The sequence below is a fragment of the Paramisgurnus dabryanus genome, chromosome 11 (genome assembly GCF_030506205.2).
Source record: "Paramisgurnus dabryanus chromosome 11, PD_genome_1.1, whole genome shotgun sequence".
Taxonomy (NCBI): Eukaryota; Metazoa; Chordata; class Actinopteri; order Cypriniformes; family Cobitidae; genus Paramisgurnus; species Paramisgurnus dabryanus.
The window spans coordinates 33,407,204-33,423,307 of record NC_133347.1 but is presented as its reverse complement, the minus strand read 5'-3'; the positions used below and the strand labels follow the sequence as shown (position 1 = coordinate 33,423,307).

Below are 16,104 nucleotides of genomic sequence, written 5' to 3'. Positions count from 1 at the left end.
ATATCCCCCCTCATGGCTTGGATATCCCCCCTCAGGGCTTGATTCTCTTTTTGTAGTCTCTGGAAATCTACAAACATGTTTTTTTTAAACAAAAACTAAAGTCACAATTTTCAATACTGTTAAAACACTGCACACTAAGACATAAACCTAGAATATACCTTCAAAGCTGAAAACATCATGCTGCACACGGGATGCCAGGGGAGTCCAAGGGCCTGTATTGGAGCGATGACTTTCTCCTATTGATAATCATTGACATGTAAATATGTTTGAAGTTATAAAATACAGTTAATAAATTGGACTTAAGTGTAACACTTAGTTTAGCACAAGGTTTTACATACCTCCAACGTTTTCACCCATATACTGGTAGGGTAAGTTTGCTGCTGGGGATGTAAAGCTTAATACATGACGAGCTGGGGGAGCAAACATAACCGCTTTAATTTCACTGCATATTCAGTAATGAAACAATAATTGAACTCTGAAAATAACATCACTTACTTGTACTCAAACTCTTGGCCCTTTGAAGTGGACTCTGGATTACTGGGGAGAAACCTGGTTATGTGAAAGTGAAAACAGAAATTTTAGAAGCTGGGGAGAAAACATAACAGCTTTAATTTCACTGCAGTGTATTGCCTTTTAAGTAATGATAAAGGGAACAGATGCGCTCAACTCCCTAGTAATTAATGGGTGCGAGTGATGAAGTATCAAAATATAGATGAAAAACCGCACTCTCAAAGAATAGTTTCAATGATTTATTTAACACATGTACACACATGTGTGGACATGTGTTAAATAAATCTTTTAACTAATGAAACAATAATTGAACTGAAAACAACATCACTTACTTGTACTCAAACTTTTGGCTCTGTGTAGTGGACTCTTGACTAATGGGGAGAAACCTGGTTATGAGAAAGTGGAAACAGAAATGTTAAAATTTAACAGTTTAATGCCAGGATCCCAAATGAAGCATTACATTTTACATACCAGCTCTGAAGTCTACAGATGGGTCAACATTTTCCTGGTTTTCTGGAATTGATGCAACTTCAGGAGCATCGGGCAGCACCAAAACCTCGTTACCGCAAAAAGGTTGTCGAAATGACAGCACGCTGGTGCATCTGGAAGACTTGACTCGTCTTCATCAGAAGAGGGCTGGGGTCTGAACTTAGAATTTGAGAATCTTTTTCGTTTCCCCTTCTTGTCATCATCTGTCGTTTCAACGCTGGAACCTGTTTGGAAGCGTTCCAAATACTTCTTTGCCTCTTGCCAAGAATCTAGAGCAGTGAATAATGAATGTTAGGGTCAGTTATCTACCAAAAACAGACAAAGAAATTACACAAATGAAATGTAGTAAAATAAAATGCCAGACCCATTTACCTGCTCCCTTCATAAACTTAAAATTATATTTCTCCCAGGTGCTTTGTGGAGGCGTGCAGCGGATGGCTAAATTGTTGCCTTTGTCCTTTTTGCGAAGGTTAAATGGAGGCCAATAGCATATGCCCTCGCGGAGCCACACTTGCGGAACCACTGCAAATGGCAGATCCTTCTCATCAATAAACTGGACGATGGCAAACAGCATCTAAAATATAATAAGAATTAATTTCCAGGCAAAAATCAACATTAAAAATTCCTTCCTACAAAAAACAAAACAAAAAAAAGTTTCATTTTTACAAGTGGATCAACGGAAAACCGACCTTTCCATCTGGGAAAGGAAGAAGAAAATATTTCTTCTGCACATTTTCTGTATGCGTAAAGCGGAGTGTATCTGATAAGCCAGATAAATGAAAAATTCCTAGCTTGGAAGATTCCACAGGGTAAGTAAAAAAATCAGCCATGTTCCGGAACCTCTTGTAGATGACAAGAGTGTTGTCCATTTCATCTCAACTCAACTCAACTCAACTCAACTTTTATTTATAAAGCACTTTCAAAACCATTAAAATGGACCAAAGTGCTGTCCATAAGTGTAAAACAGCTTTAAAATTACACATAAATTCCAATAATACTAAAAACAAACAACAAAACAAAACATCATCACATGACACCACAAATCAAACACATAATCACTCACAGTTCCCAAACCCTATCAGATACCGAACGCTTTATAAAATAGGTAAGTCTTCAAACCCTTTTTAAAAGTATCCATGCTTGGCAGGGATTTCAGTGGTAGCGGCAAATCATTCCAAAGTGCAGGGGCCGCAACAGAGAAGGCTCGATCTCCACTACGCCTCAATCGAGATCGAGGGACGGTTAGCAGCATATACTGAGAAGATCGTAATTGGCGTTGAGACCGATATGGGATCAACATATCATTTATGTATGTAGGAGCTTGATTGTGTAATGCTTTAAAAACAAACGTTAACACCTTGTATTGGATTCTGAATTTAACCGGTAGCCAGTGAAGGTTTATCAATACAGGTGTTATGTGATCACGTTTTCTTGTATTTGTTAAAAATCTCGCCGCAGCATTTTGAACATACTGAAGACGAGTAACCAGTGATTCACTTATGCCTAAATAAAGAGCATTACAATAATCTAACCGGGTTGATAAAAAGGCATGCAGAACAATCTCCAAATCATTGTATAAAAGGATGGGTTTTAATTTGGTCAATTTCCTCAACTGAAAAAAAGATGATTTCACGACGCTATTAACTTGGCGATCAAAGCGCATTTCAGAGTCAAAAATTACACCGAGATTTCTTACATGGCTACACATATTATTGGTCAATAGTCCACAATTTCCAGCCGAACTATTCCCAGGCTGTTTATTCCCAAACATAATAAACTCAGTCTTATCGTCATTTAATTGTAAAAAATTATTTGCTAGCCATCCCTTTACCTCAGTCAAGCACCTATGAAATTTACTTAGTGATATACCACCATCACACTCCAATGGAAAATACAGTTGTAAATCATCAGCATACAGGTGATAATTGATGTTATATTGCTTAAAAATGGAACCAAGGGGTATCATGTATAATGAAAACAAACTCGGACCAAGAATTGATCCCTGAGGAACGCCCCAAGAAATTGTCGCTGATGCAGAGACATGGTTTCCAATTTTTACCGAACATGTCCTATCGTGCAAATACGATGAGAACCACTTAAGGGCCACGCCATTGATCCCTAAATAATCTCTGAGGCGCTCTATTAGAATTGTATGATCCAGGGTATCAAAGGCTGCACTTAAATCCAACATCATTAAGGCAACATTTTTTCCAGAGTCTATACCTAACAAAATATCATTAGTCACCTTTAATAAAGCTGATTCTGTGCTATGTTTGGTTCTAAATCCAGACTGAAAAACATCCATTATATTATTTTCCATCAAAAAATCTGTAAGTTGATTATGGACAACTTTCTCTAAAATCTTATTCATAAAAGGCAATTTTGATATAGGTCTAAAATTTTTAAAATCCTTTGGGTCCAAACTCATTTTCTTTAAGACTGGTTCAATGACAGCATGCTTAAACCCTGTTGGTACAATTCCTTGAGATAAACTACTATTGATAATCAATAGTACACTGGAACCAATAGTGTCTACAACTTCTTTAAACAACCGCGACGGGAGAACGTCATTTAGTGAGGTAGTCAGTTTTAGGTGGAGTATTATTTTTTCCAACTGCGGTAATGTAATCGAGTCAAATTTACTTAAACAATGAGATGACTTAATTTTATGAATTATATCACTACCAACAGGCCAAATATTCAATCGGATAAGAGCAACTTTATCAATAAAATATTTTAAAAATCTGTCACACAGGTCCCTAGACGGGGTCGGGAAAATATTAAAAGACGGCCTCAGTACCTTATCTATGGTTGAAAATAATACCTTTGGATTGTGTGCATTATTTGCTATAATTCGTGCAAAATATGAAGATCTAGCAGCTTTAACAGCGTTTTGATAATTAGATAGAGACTCTCTAAGAATATCATAAGATACTTGCAATTTATCTTTCAGCCACTTACGCTCTGCATGCCGACAAATCCGCCTCAAATTCCGCGTCACATCATTTAACCACGGTTCTTTTTGAACTTTTTTACTTCTCTTATTAAAAGGTGCAACGTTATCTAAAATCTCTGAACAAACACAATTAAAAGAATTGACCAATTCATCAGGACCCACAATGGGCAAAGATGTAGGCTCAATTTGAAAGGCCAAATCAGAAAAAGCAGTAGAGAATGCACTGGGTGTAAAAGTAGTGATAACCCTGGACATGATTGATGAAGATGGGTTACATGGTCCATTTGTTGCAGAAGTAAGATGAAACCTAATAGGCATATGATCAGAAATAGTACATTCTTCAACACAAATATTATCTATCATTATTCCCAAAGAAAACACCAAGTCAAGTGTATGTCCATGATCGTGAGTTGGACCAGAGACACATTGAGATAAGTTAAAAGAATCTACTAAATTCATAAATTCTTTAGTCATAGGTTTATCAGGACAACAAACATGAATATTAAAATCTCCCATAATCAAAATCCTGTCCGCGGATGGAACAATCATAGATAAAAACTCATAAAATTCATTCATAAAATCCTTATTATAACCAGGAGGCCTATATATCAAAGCACAAATCACTGGTGAGGACAAGTCAATCTTCATCAATTGCACTTCAAAACTCATGTAACTATCAACAGGCAATAACTTGCACTTCATCGTGCTCTTAAAAATAACAGCTAAGCCTCCGCCCCGACGATTATTCCTCGGAGTGCTTAAATAGTTACATCCATTAGGTAAAAGTTCAGCAAGAGGGCTCGTATCCGCGTCATTTAACCATGTTTCAGTAACAAAAAGAAAATCCAGCCCCTGTGTTACATAATAGTCATTCAAGATGAATGTTTTGTTAACAACTGAGCGTGCGTTTAACATAGCCATAAGCACCATTGTTGATTCAACGGGCCGATTAAGAGAAGAACCCGCACTTAGGTTCGTTGTCCCAGCTCGTCTCACAGGGCGCAAATTAGAGAGTACAGCACCTCCGCATCTCATCTCCTTCCGTGTAATCCAGCGCAGTGGGTATGACATAACAGGCTGAACATATATTAGATAAGAAGGCTGCAACTCTGCCGTTGGTTTGATTCCATTGTTTAGGATCCTCTGTTTCCTAAGTTTTACTAAAACTCCAGCCCGTATGCCTCGTCTCCTACGGCGCCTTCTTTTCCAGCACACGCAGCCAGTTACCTGACAGACTTTCATTGGCGGCTGGAACGTGCATGGCTGTTCAGCGTAGAATTTCAAGTTCAAGTTCAAATCACGACTGCACATATCCAAAGCCGTAGATCGAAGGCTTAGCAACGTCAGGCGGTCATAGATTAGCTGTGAGCAATCCAAGCGATTGATAAAACATACAAAAACAAACAAACAAAAAACAAAGATCCTAAATGTGGAGCTACGGCAAGCCAACACACAACCTGGCGCCATCTTGGTCAACACTCAATTTCATCGACAACAATATTCTGTATAACAACTATGTCCTTATTTTCCAAAAGGACACAGTTGTCCCCCTCAGAACGTTTCACAACAAAGTCTTGGAAAAAATACTCCTCATACTGCTTTTTCACTGAAAGAACGTTGAGGAGTGGTCCATGGTTGTGCTCTCTCAGGGACCTTGTTTTAAAGAGGTTTGTTCTTCTGTGCTGACTTCTCTCCGACAATCGGCGAACAACCTGCTCCAGTGGTTGTGTTGGCTTGCGAAGCAGTTTCTTCAGGCCCCCAAGAAAGTTTTCAAATGGGAAGCATGAGATGTTATCAAGGACACCATACTTTTTGGCATCTTAGCTGAGGTGCACCAACCCATGCATGTTGTATGTCACATGTTGTTTTCCATACAGCTTGCTGCAGTGATCAACAAAGTGAACCAATATTCCGTGGGCATAGTCTGCAAGGTCAGCACACAGGGACACATTCAGTAGGATGGTGATGCCAACTGAAAGCAGCATGAAGTTGTTGTACACCTGAATTGGTACAATGCCTTTTAAGCCGACTGGCCCAGTGTATAAGAGGAACTGTCTGAATTCTGTAGCTTTCAAACGCTCAACATGTTCCATGGATCGTTGCTTCCTGTTGAACTCGCACGGAACATTAGGTGTGAAGGTCAGGAGTACTCTGGAGAGCTCTTTTACCATGCTGGTCGAAAACCTTGTCGGCCGTCGTCCCTTTAGCCAAAGATTCAACAACTTTCTTGTCACTCCAAGGCATACCAGATGCATATAATCCAGTGGGAACTGTGACACCAAACCAGCAGACAACAGTGCCAATGGGGTTTCTCCAGACTGATGACTGTCATCAGAAAGTTCATCACGGACAGCACTGCCCTACAAAGCCAAAGCGCAGTAACTACGCATTTGGTCAAAATTGAATTAAGGGTTAAAATGGGCTTTGTGAGATCTGTTGTGTCTTGTGACAAAGTCTCCTGGTTCAATTTTGTCCCATTTCAGAGAAACGTGTTTGCCAAAATTGCAGTAACATGTTTGACTGGCTGGTGTAAAAAACTTTAAAGCCATTTTTCTCAGTTTCAGTGTTTGCGTAGATACTGCACTTAGCCTTTGGAGGGCAGAGCACCGTCGACTCTTAGAGTGGCATCTGTTTGAGGAAAGGTCATCCTGTTCTCGTAGTGGACTCCCTTTTGAACACATTTGTCACACCCATAATATCCACTGTGACCTTTCACATTTCTAATAAGTGCACGAGCAGGTGCGTCACAGATAAATGTTGATATTTTGAAAGGAAGTCTTCTCCCTTCAAACAGAACTCCTTCAGTTTCTAGTGTCTGTGCCTCTTCTACAAAAGGATTCAAAAAGTCAAGGCTGGTTGGCTTCTTCTTCCCATAGTAAAGACCAATGACAAATGGAAGTTTGTTTTGCTGGACAGTACCCACATATTGCTCAATTAAACCAACTGGCCAGAACTGGGCATTTGAGCTTTTGAAAAGTGGAAGTCCATCAACATTAACTTGCATTGAAACTGACGTCAACTTCTGCAATTCAGGAAACACTAAAACTGCGATACTATTCCACTTTCAATTCCAGAGTGATTGTATACACCACCTGAGAGTTCTGTTGTTTTAACACGAGTCACTGTTTTCAGAAGGGTTCTTGGGTCTTTAGGAAGGGTTGGATGATCCTTGGACAAAATGGTTAAAAGCTTACCAAGTGCCACATGGGGGATCATGTTTTCAATTGCCCACCCTGCTAATTGGGTCCTTAAACAATCATCTTCCTCTTCACTATCTTCTGTGCTTGAGGAAAACATTTCACAAGGTTCGAATACCTCATCAACGGTTATTTCCTGTTCTTCAGGGGTAACAGTTTGTCCATGACTTGTTGTAGCCATGGCATGTTGATGCTCATTAACAGGAGGATTTACTTGGTCATAGTCAAGAATAACAGCAAGTAAAGCAGCGTTTGCCGCTGCAATTTCCTGTTTGTCCCTCTCAACTCCTTTCAAAATCCTTCTCCTTTTGGCCCAGTAACTAGACATTGTGACTAAAATGTATTTACATTTAAAGCCAAAAGATTGTCCCAACAGTAGGTCTCTTGGGTGAAGATAACTGTTTATGCGCTGGTCAAGTTGTCTGAAAGAAAGTGTGAAGAAAACATTGTTAATGCCACTTTAGCTAGTGGATTATCAGCATACAGCAAACATAATCTTGCTATTTACAGTTTAAACAATGTTAATCTGAGAAATGGCCAACCATTAATTTGATAGGTGAGAAATTGCTAACCATTATTTGAATGGGTGAGAAATTGCTAACCATTATTTGGATGGGTGAGAAATTGCTAACCATTATTTGGATGGGTGAGAAATTGCTAACCATTATTTGGATAGGTGAGAAATTGCTAACCATCAAAATAATGGTTTAAAACATACAGAACTGATAAAAAGTCTACAACAGTTATCATACAGACTTATCCCCAATAACACAGTTTATTTTTAATTTGCTATGACTTTTCTGGTACTGGATTAACATACAGCAAACAAAGTCTTACTAACAACATTGCTTAACCTCAAGTGTGTACTGTAACAAATGCAAAACATCATGTCTAAGCAAACACTTGCTAGCCACTATAACAACTGGATAAGTAACATACAGTAAACATAGTCTTACTACCAACATTGTTTAACCTCAGTGTGTACTGTAACACACAAAACAGACTTTGTGACTAAAAATGCACTTACCTTTAAAGTCAAAAGATTGTCCCAACAGTCCGGTAATGGCAGATAACCGGTTATGCTCTGGTCAAGTTATCTGCAAGAAAGTGTGAACAAAACAACATTGTTAATGCCACTTTAGCTGTTGGATTAGCAGCATACAGCAAACATAGCATTGCTATTTACAACTTAAACAATGTTAATCAGAGAAACCATTATTTTGATAACTGGTAAATGGCCAACCATTATGTTGATAGGTGAGAAATTACAAACCATTATTTTGATGGTTAGCAATTTCTCACCTATCATTTTCTTTTTTATTTGCTACATTATATCTTCCTATAAACACACACTAACAAAATAAGTTATATTGTATACGGCTATTGTTAGGAACTTTAGCTAACAACATACAGCAAACAGTGTCTTACAACTTTGTTACAGTACACACTGAGGTTATGCAAAGGCAAAACAGAATGTATTATCCAACACTTGCTAGCCACTTAAGCTAGTGGAATAGTAGCATTCTTGTTCAGACTAACAAAATATTTTAAACAACCGAACGTTAGACACATCATTACTTTTGTAAGAAAACCCTAAAAGTTAAATGAAGTCTAACAACATTGCTTAACATCAGCGTGTACTGTAACAAACGCAAAACAGCGTTTAAGCGAAAACTTGCTAGCCACTTTAGCTACTGGATTAACAACATACAGAAAACATAGTTTTACTAACAACATTGCTTAACATCAGCGTGTACTGTAACAAACGCAAAACAGCGTGTGTAAGCGAACACTTGCTAGCCACTTTAGCTACTGGATAACAACCTACAGAAAACAAAGTCTTACTAACAACATTGCTTAACATCAGCGTGTACTGTAACAAACGCAAAACAGCGTTTAAGCGAACACTTGCTAGCCACTTTAGCTACTGGATTAACAACATACAGAAAACATAGTTTTACTAACAACATTGCTTAACATCAGCGTGTACTGTAACAAGCGCAAAACAGCGTGTGTAAGCGAACACTTGCTAGCCACTTTAGCTACTGGATAACAACCTACAGAAAACAAAGTCTTACTTACAACATTGCTTAACATCAGCGTGTACTGTAACAAACGCAAAACAGCGTGTGTAAGCGAACACTTGCTAGCCACTAAAGATTTTAAAAAGATAAACTGGGGAGGTACTTCTTTGTTTGTGTTTTACACTTTAAACATTTATTTGTACAGGTCGCATGTAATTGCAAATTATTAATCCCTTATACATATAAAAGCTAAAATATATTAAAAATCGAGGTTGGAAAAAAATGAAAGACATAAACTAAATTTCAAGTCAAGTGCTTAAATAAAAAGAAATGTACAAATGTTTACCTATTGCATACAATAACTCGATATATTCTATTGTATAATCGCTTCAGAGTTTCAAAGTAATTTAAATTTAATTTCCTAAACCTTACTTTAATGAAATTAAGAGTGAATAACCTGCAAACCCCACTGGTTTAGGAATTTGATATAATTCACATATAGGGTATTATGATTTTATAACCGCTTGATGTGAAAGGCAGTTAAAATGCTGTCAGTAATTACTGCATGGCCGATTTTGAGAAACTTATAAAGCGGCTTGCCACCAGCCTGCCGCGGTCCATTAGACGAAGGCAACCGCCAGAGAAAGTTATGCCGCTTATTGTATATATATTTTTAATATTTACATAGGCTATTTCTAGCATGCAGTTTATCAAGAATAATGATTGATCAAACCAGACAAATTCCCATTTGGAGTTTTTATTCCACATTTCAAAGTACATTTACAGTCATTGAAACAAGATGTGTAAGAGCACTGAAATAAACAACTGAAAAATAAAAAAATACTAAAGCCATGCAGGTTTCCAAATAAATTCTAGTTAAAAAAAAAACATTACAAGCAAATTAGAACATTTACAATAATTGTTAATAATTTAGAGGTCGCTCTGGGATGAAAAGAATTAGGCTATCAGTAAACATTTTATCAAGTAATGAGGATATTTGGTACCAAAGAACGAGCAGCATACCAAATAAATCGTCATTTCTAACAATAAATTATTGCCACTTATCCTAGAGTAAAGCTCTGGACCAGAATAGACTATTATAATGGCACTGCTGACCTGGAACACAATATTTTCACTTTGCTGCAATAAGATCTGTCTATTGTGAATGAAAAATGAACAAATACTTTATTGATCCTCAAGGGGAAATTCAAGGTTCCAGTAGCTTATAACACCACACACCAACATAAACAGAATGATTAAAAAAAAAAAAAATCCACATGACTAAAAAAAACCAGTAAAAGACACTAAAGATATTAAAACAAAGATCCACATGAATGTAATGTATAAGCACTAGGCGCTTATAATCAGTACTTTATCTCGTGCACCTGTATAAAGGACAAACAACCTCGCCATTCCGTATCTTTCCGAGGAGCTGCCCTTAAGGCAGGGTCACAGGGAATTTGAAAAAAAAAAAGAATAGTAATTTTCAAAGTGAAGTGTGGATTGGTTCAGTGTAGTTTGACACTTCAGGATTCTTTAGGGTTCTTGATGTTACTGACTGCAGGATAAAGAAATGTTTCCAGTTGTCAGCGATGCTGGGGTGTCAGTAGTCAGCCTCGGTTTAAGGGGTCATCTGTGGGTCCCTCTCAGCTGTGTGCTGCCTTTTTCCGCCTTTACGGTCAGATGCTCCTTTCAGGTAACACGTAACATTAACCTGGACAGCCCAATCAGTGGCATCCTGGGTTGCAGGGTTCTTCCGGATGGCTCCTGTAGAAAATACAGAACTGTTATTCCATTTGAATAACATAAGGCCATACACATCTACTTAAATATAAAAATCTAACTTACTTTGAACAATGGTCTTCAGAAACAGGTCTCTTAAACATGCTTGATTCCCTATACCAGTCCAGGTTGTATTAATGGAAAGGTGATTAAAGAAGATACTCTAAAGCTGAAAATTTAAAAAAAAAGTGTTACAAAATACATTTCTCATACATAAATGAGAGACAGGCTGTGGATTCAGACTGTGTATGCAATATACAAACCTAATTTTACTTTTCAGATTACCCTACGGCAAAATTAGCACACTTACAAATTGTTTCTGGAGCTTTTTATCCTGCCTCAAAGTGTTGTCAAGCAACGCCAAAAGTGAGCCGCTGTCATCCGAAGCTACAAAATCAAAAAGGCATATGGTAATATTGGACCTACATCACAGACAAAAAAAGTAAAATTTAAGAAAGAGTGCATGTTCTCACCTGCTCGTTCACTACGTTCCCTCAGGGCTTGGTTCTTCTCCCTCACACTGCAAAAAATTATTGTCTTACCTAGGGTTTTTTGTCTTGTTTTCTAATATTAATATCTAAAAAATTCTCAAATTGAGATACATTGACTTGGTAAGCAAGTGGCTTAAGATATTAAGTCTTGTTTATTGAAATAAATGATAAAAATCAAGAGCTCTCAACTATCTGCCAATGCAGTAAGAAAAATAAACTTAAATAAAGTTGATCAAGTTGAAACTGGAATTAAGTTTATTTTTCTTACTGCACAGGCACATATTTTGACTTGTTTTAAGTAAACAAAAACCTCTTTATTTTCATCATTTATTTCAATAAACAAAACTTAATATCTTAAGCCACTTGCTTACCAAGTCAGTGTATCTCAATTTAAGAATTTTCAGATATTAATATTAGAAAACAAGACAAAAGAAGACTAAGAAAGACATTCATTTTTTTTGCAGTGCAGTGCTTGGTTTTCATTTTGGACTCTCTAGAAGTCTACATAATAAAAAAAACAATAACTAAAGGAACTATTTTCAATACTGTTAAAACACTGCACACTAAGACACAGGCCTAGAATATACCTTGATAGCTGAAAACTTCATGCTGGACACGAGATGCTGTGCTCTGGGCAAGTTATCTGCAAGAAAATATGAACAAAACCACATTGTTAATGCCTACTGGATTAGCAGCAGAGAGCAAACTTAGTGTAACAACTTTTAAATAAAAAATAAAAGAACTAGAACTTTGCTTAACCTCCGTGTGTACTGTAACAAAGGCAAAACAGCATGTCTTTGCTAACACTGGCTAGCCACTTTAGCTAGGGGATTAGCAGCATACTTGTTCAGACAAACGAAGTAATTTAAACAACTTATATACATGAACATAATCTTGCGTTACACAAAAATGAAACATGTACTTACTTAAACGATCGTAATTGATGCCTTTTGTCTTAAATCTGTATCTTGATCCTCTCTTCAAACACTGAAAACGCGTGACGACGAGTGCTCTCTCGCAGGACACGGTATCTTCCAGTTTACAATTCTTCCGTCTTGTTGAGGTGCTGCCCCTCTCGACCGGTGGAGGTTCTTCTTCTTCTTCTCTTATTTAATGGCGGACTGCAAACAACGTTTAGTACCTACTGTACTGGAGTGTACAATCCTGAATTTTTTAAAAAGGTAAATAGTGCCTTCCTAATAATTCTAATTCCCTCTCCTTCGGATCCCAGTATCCCTACCAGATTCCATTCCCGTCCTACCTCCTGAACCTTATCTTTAAAAACCTTATCTTTCCACCTCATTCAATGTACAATACAATAATACATGTTCAACATTTTCTTTAACCCCACAATTTTCACAGTTCTCACTATTCCTTTTCCCCATTAAAAATAATGTACCATTCAATCCTGTGTGATCCACTCTTAATCGTGTTATTGCTATTTCCTCACGCCTAGTCGTTTCCATGTGATTCTTTATACTGACACTTTTTTGTATTTTGTAATATCTTCTACCTTTCCTGTCTTCCTCCCACCATTTCTGCCATATCTCAAGGCCTTTCTTCTTAATCACAGCTTTACCTTAACCTTTTCCTAATGGAATTGTTACTGTAATTACCTCTAGTAGTGCCTCTTTAGCCAGTTTATCTGCCATCTCGTTCCCTTTAACCCCTTCATGTGCTGGCACTCAACAAAACTGAACATCTATGCCACCCCTTTGTAATCTATATAAACTGTTAAAAAGTTCTAATAGTAAATCCTTTCTGATTGATGTTAGTGACTGAATACTTTTAATTATGGCCAAAACATCTGAGCACAGGACCACCCTATCAGGTCTGACCTCTTCCACCCACTGTAGTGCAATAATGGCTGCTACTATTTCTGCTGTATATACTGATAACCGATCAGATAGTCTTTTGGAAACATGGATTTTAAATTCTGGAATATATATCCCAACTCCCACACATTCCTGATTATTCTTAGCTTCATCTATATAAATCTTTAAATAATTAAAATAACTATTTCTTATATACATGCTTGTTTTAACTCCTACTTCCTCCATTCTCCATTCTCTTTTCATTTCTAATATATTAATATCAACCTTTACTTCTGGAAAAAACCATGGTGGTATTCTACTAACTGGATTGGCCATGGTGAAATTTAAAGCTTCCATTTCATACTCCCTCACTTTCATTTCTCTAGTCCATCCAAACCCAAACCCCTAAAACTTGGAATACTCCCAACATTCCTGTATTGTTTCTTTTGCTGTATTTTCTTTCCCACTTCCTTTCAGTCTAATCCAGTACACCATTGCCAGTTTTTCTCTTCTTAATTCCAAAGGTATCTCTCCTGCTTCTATAAGTATAGCATTAATGGGGGTTGTCTTAATAGCTCCGATGCATACACGTAATGCTCTATACTGCCCTACAAAGGCTAAGTGCAGTAACTACGCAAACACTGAAACCGAGAAAAATGCCCTTAATGTTTTTTTACACCAGCCAGTCAAACATGTTACTGCAATTTTGGCACACGTGTTTCTTTGAAATGGGACAAAATTAAACTAAGAGACTTTGTCACAAGACACAACAGATCTCACAAAACCCATTACAACCCTTAACTTAATTTTGACCAAATGCGTAGTTACTGCGCTTTGGCTTTGTAGGGCAGTATACTGTAATCTGTTAATTTTTCCTAGTGTTGTTTTTGCCGCTGCTCCATAAACTACACAACCATAGTCTATTGCTGACCTTAGGCAAGCCCTATAGATGTTAATTAACGACTGCCTGTCTGCACCCCAGTCACATCCAGCCACAGCTTTCAGAAGGTTTATAACTTTTTTACATTTAGTTTCCAAATGCTTAATATGTGTTTTCCATGTACACCTACTATCAAACCATAGTCCCAAGTACTTAAATTCATTTACTTTCACCATTGACCGGTGGCGGTACTTCACTGTTTGTGCTTTAACACTTCAAAATTAATTTGTACAGGTCGCAATCGCAAAATAATCCTTGTACATGTAAAAGGTTAAAAAAAATCGATGTTGGAAATTAATGAAAGACATAAAGGAAATTTCCAGTCAAGTGCATAAATCAAAGACATGTAAAAATGTTGACCTAAGTGCATAAAGTAATTCGATATATTTTACATATATTACTGTATAATCGCTTCAGAGTTTCAAAGTAATTTAAATGTAATTTCCTTAACCTTCAAGAATCTGTTATAAACCCTACTGGCTTTAGATGCATGTGAAACATGCTTGAACTCAGGGTGTAAAAAAAGGAAACTAACTGAAAACACATTCGTATAAACATAACTTACATATCTTTGCTTTGGAGCAAAACAACTATTCTATTTGATATAATTAACATATATAGGCTATTATGATTTTATAACCGCTTCAAATGTGAAAGGTAGTTTAATGCTGTCAGTACTCCAATGGCCAATGGTCGATTTAGAGAACATTTCAAAGCGGCTTGCCGCCAGCCTGCCGCGGTCTATTAGACGGAGGCAACCGCCAGAGAAAATTGAGTAGTTGGGCCGGAGTGACGTATTCGGCGGCAAACGTGTCATCCCCGCCAGCGGGACGCACCTATAGCTGACAGCTTAGGGCTGGCGGCAAAAAGAAGTCCTGCGGAAATTTTTTGCTATCTGGGGATTGTGGATTTACGTTTGGATTTGGTTGCTGGCCCTTTATGGGATTTTACAATAAACACCTTTTGCAAATGGATTTACCTCTCACTCGCTTTCATTAAAGCACCACATTACAGAATAATCAGCCCTGACCCGGAATCCAGCAAAGGTTTGTAACTTCCCACCAGCAACATGAAACCTGTTTTTGCCCTGTTAGAACTCCGTCAGAACCACCGGCCCATTGAGGATTTTGTAAGTGACTTTTTGGAATTGAGTAATCAAGTACATTTTGATGAGGACACTTTAAAACCAGTTTTCTACAATGCCCTGGATGAATGGTTGCATTTGTGTATGCCCCATAATATGTCTGCCTGGTCCCTGGAGAGTTATATTGACTTTGCATTGCTGTTGTGTGGTTCTCCGTTCACTGTGGGTGTGGTGGATAATGAACCAGGGAATATTCACCACACACCTAGCCATGTTCTGCCCGTTCTGCCCGAACCTGTTAAGGTCTTGCCTGTTCACAAAATGGCCGCCACCATGCCTGTTCACAAAATGGCCGCCATCCTGCCTGTCCTTAAAATGGCCGCCACCCTGCCTGTTCCCAAAATGGCCACCATCCTGCCTGTCTCTGCACCAGTACCTGTTTTTGAGAAAACCACGGCTGCGTCCGAAACCGCATACTGTATAGTAGGTCCTGAATTAGATGAAGTACCTACTTACTTGGCGTTAAAACAGTAGGTACTGTATAGTATAAATCCGGGTAGTATGAATGAGATTCGGACGTACTACATCCGCCATGTTGCTACATCACGTGACATACGTCGTCATCACGTCATGTCATTTCAGCGCGAAAACAGCCGCGTGCCTCTTCTTCTTCGTTGGATAACTCCTCGTCCGGGGCATCATGGGATAGTGAAGCGTCCATCGTATGCACACTGCAAAATCTAACCGGAAGTAGTAGGTCATCCGGGTACTTTTCGCATACTGTTTTTCGAATACTATGTATTCGGACATACTACTC

The 16,104-nt window shown here is 38.0% G+C and overlaps 2 long non-coding RNA genes across 2 annotated transcripts; both read right to left on the bottom strand.

The window, feature by feature from the left end:
• Positions 1 to 9,916: 9,916 nt before the first annotated feature.
• On the bottom strand, positions 9,917 to 11,561 carry LOC135730165 (uncharacterized). The gene is made up of 3 exons (XR_010525913.2): positions 11,432 to 11,561; positions 11,269 to 11,345; positions 9,917 to 10,943 (listed from the first exon to the last, which is right to left on the bottom strand). It is a non-coding gene; the product is annotated as an uncharacterized lncRNA (long non-coding RNA).
• A 250-nt stretch (positions 11,562 to 11,811) lies between these two features.
• On the bottom strand, positions 11,812 to 12,496 carry LOC135730164 (uncharacterized). The gene is made up of 3 exons (XR_010525912.2): positions 12,376 to 12,496; positions 12,037 to 12,092; positions 11,812 to 11,950 (listed from the first exon to the last, which is right to left on the bottom strand). It is a non-coding gene; the product is annotated as an uncharacterized lncRNA (long non-coding RNA).
• Between the last annotated feature and the right edge of the window lie 3,608 nt (positions 12,497 to 16,104).